The 2,906-nt window shown below is 42.8% G+C and overlaps 1 long non-coding RNA gene across 4 annotated transcripts; it reads left to right on the forward strand.

Moving 5' to 3' along the window:
- Positions 1–13: 13 nt before the first annotated feature.
- On the forward strand, positions 14–931 carry LOC125774491 (uncharacterized). 4 transcript variants are annotated; one of them, XR_007420967.1, is made up of 3 exons: positions 14–317; positions 495–592; positions 819–931. It is a non-coding gene; the product is annotated as an uncharacterized LOC125774491 (long non-coding RNA). The 4 variants fall into 4 exon arrangements; XR_007420969.1 differs by having other exon boundaries at positions 495–641; positions 819–925; XR_007420966.1 differs by having other exon boundaries at positions 495–543; positions 819–925.
- The last annotated feature ends 1,975 nt before the right edge of the window (positions 932–2,906 follow it).

Below are 2,906 nucleotides of genomic sequence, written 5' to 3' on the forward strand. Positions count from 1 at the left end.
AAAATGGAATGGTTGTAATTGGTTAAAGTTGGTAGAAAATGGTTGTAATTGGCCAAAGTTGGTGCTTTTGGTCAAAGTTGGTAGAAAATGGTTGTAATTGGCCAAAGTTGGTGTTTTTGGTCAAAGTTGGTAGAAAATGGTTGTAATTGGTTAAAGTTGGTAGAAAATGGTTGTAATTGGCCAAAGTTGGTGTTTTTGGTCAAAGTTGGTAGAAAATGGTTGTAATTGGTTAAAGTTGGTAGAAAATGGTTGTAATTGGCCAAAGTTGGTGTTTTTGGTTAAAGTTGGTAGAAAATGGTTGTAATTGGTTAAAGTTGGTAGAAAATGGTTGTAATTGGCCAAAGTTGGTGTCTTTGGTCAAACTTGGTAGAAAATGGTTGTAATTGGTCAAAGTTGGTAGAAAATGGTTGTAATTGGCCAAAGTTGGTGTTTTTGGTCAAAGTTGGTGTTTTTGGTCAAAGTTGGTAGAAAATGGTTGAAATTGGTCAAAGTAGGTAGAAAATGGTTGTAATTGGCCAAAGTTGGTGTTTTTGGTCAAAGTTGGTGTTTTTGGTCAAAGTTGGTAGAAAATGGTTGTAATTGGTCAAAGTTGGTAGAAAATGGTTGTAATTGGCCAAAGTTGGTGTTTTTGGTCAAAGTTGGTGTTTTTGGTTAAAGTTGGTAGAAAATGGTTGTAATTGGTCAAAGTTGGTGTTTTTGGTCAAAGTTGGTAGAAAATGGTTGTAATTGGTCAAAGTTGGTGTTTTTGGTTAAAGTTGGTAGAAAATGGTTGTAATTGGTCAAACTTGGTAGAAAATGGTTGTAATTGGTCAAAGTAGGTAGAAAATGGTTGTAATTGGCCAAAGTTGGTGATTTTGGTCAAAGTTGGTAGAAAATGGTTTTAATCGGTCAAAGTTAGTGTTTTTGGTCAAAGTTGGTAGAAAATGGTTGTTAGTGGCCAAAGTTAGTGTTTTTGGTCAAAATAGCCGAGGCAAAGTTCAATGTGTCTTGGCTAATGTGTCTCGGCTAATGTGTCTTGGCTAATGTGTCTCGGCTAAGGTGTCTTGGCTAAGGTGTCTTGGCTAATGTGTCTCGGCTAAGGTTTCTTTCCTAAGGTGTCTTGGCTAAGGTGTCTTGGCTAATATGTCTTGGCTAATGTGTCTCGGCTAATGTGTCTTGGCTAATGTGTCTTGGCTAATGTGTCTTGGCTAATGTGTCTTGGCTAATGTGTCTTGGCTAAGGTGTCTTGGCTAATGTGTCTCGGCTAAGGTGTCTTGGCTAATGTGTCTTGGCTAACGTGTCTTGGCTAATGTGTCTTGGCTAAGGTGTCTTGGCTAAGGTGTCTTGGCTAATGTGTCTTGGCTAAGGTGTCTTGGCTAAGGTGTCTTGGCTAAGGTGTCTTGGCTAAGGTGTCTTGGTTAATGTGTCTTGGCTAAGGTGACTTGGCAAAGGTGTCTTGGCTAAGGTGTCTTGGCTAAGGTGTCTTGGCTAATGTGTCTTGGCTAATGTGTCTTGGCTAATGTGTCTCGGCTAAGGTGTCTTGGCTAAGGTGTCTTGGCTAAGTTGTCTTGGCTTATGTGTCTTGGCTAAGGTGTCTAGGCTAATGTGTCTTGGCTAAGGTGTCTTGGCTAAGGTGTCTTGGCTAATGTGCCTTGGCTAATGTGTCTTGGCTAAGGTGTCTTGGCTAATGTGTCTTGGCTAAGGTGTCTTGGCTAATGTGTCTTGGCTAAGGTGTCTTGGCTAAGGTGTCTTGGCTAAGGTGTCTTGGCTAATGTGTCTTGGCTAAGGTGTCTTGGCTAAGGTGTCTTGGCTAAGGTGTCTTGGCTAAGGTGTCTTGGCTAAGGTGTCTTGGTTAATGTGTCTCGGCTAATGTGTCTTGGCTAATGTGTCTTGGCTAAGGTGTCTTGGCTAAGGTGTCTTGTCGAATGTGTCTTGGCTAATGTGTCTTGGGTAATGTGTCTTGGCTAAGGTGTCTTGGCTAAGGTGTCTTGGCTGCGGTGTCTTGGCTAAGGTGTCTTGGCTAATGTGTCTTGGCTAATGTGTCTTTACTAATGTGTCTTGGCTAAGGTGTCTTGGCTAAGGTGTCTTGGCTAAGGTGTCTTGGCTAAGGTGTCTTGGCTAATGTGTCTTGGCTAAGGTGTCTTGGCTAAGGTGTCTTGGCTAAGGTGTCTTGGGTAATGTGTCTTGGCTAATGTGTCTCGGCTAATGATTCTTGGCTAAGGTGTCTTGGCTAAGGCGTCTTGGCTAATGTGTCTTGGCTAATGTGTCTTGGCTAAGGTGTCTTGGCTAAGGTGTCTTGGCTAAAGTGTTTTGGCTAAGGTGTCTTGGCTAATGTGTCTTGGCTAATGTGTCTTGGCTAAGGTGTCTTGGCTAATGTGTCTTGGCTAATGTGTCTTGGCTAAGGTGTCTTGGCTAATGTGCCTTATCTAATGTGTCTTGGCTAATGTGTCTTGGCTAATGTGTCTTGGCTAATGTGTCTCGGCTAAGGTGTCTTGGCTAATGTGTCTTGGCTAACGTGTCTTGGCTAATGTGTCTTGGCTAAGGTGTCTTGGCTAAGGTGTCTTGGCTAATGTGTCTTGGCTAAGGTGTCTTGGCTAAGGTGTCTTGGCTAAGGTGTCTTGGCTAAGGTGTCTTGGTTAATGTGTCTTGGCTAAGGTGACTTGGCAAAGGTGTCTTGGCTAAGGTGTCTTGGCTAAGGTGTCTTGGCTAATGTGTCTTGGCTAAGGTGTCTTGGCTAATGTGTCTCGGCTAAGGTGTCTTGGCTAAGGTGTCTTGGCTAAGTTGTCTTGGCTTATGTGTCTAGGCTAATGTGTCTAGGCTAATGTGTCTTGGCTAATGTGTCTTGGCTAAGGTGTCTTGGCTAATGTGCCTTGGCTAATGTGTCTTGGCTAAGGTGTCTTGGCTAATGTGTCTTGGCTAAGGTGTCT

Source organism: Anopheles funestus, unplaced genomic scaffold, assembly GCF_943734845.2.
Source record: "Anopheles funestus unplaced genomic scaffold, idAnoFuneDA-416_04 scaffold_12_ctg1, whole genome shotgun sequence".
NCBI lineage: Eukaryota > Metazoa > Arthropoda > Insecta > Diptera > Culicidae > Anopheles > Anopheles funestus.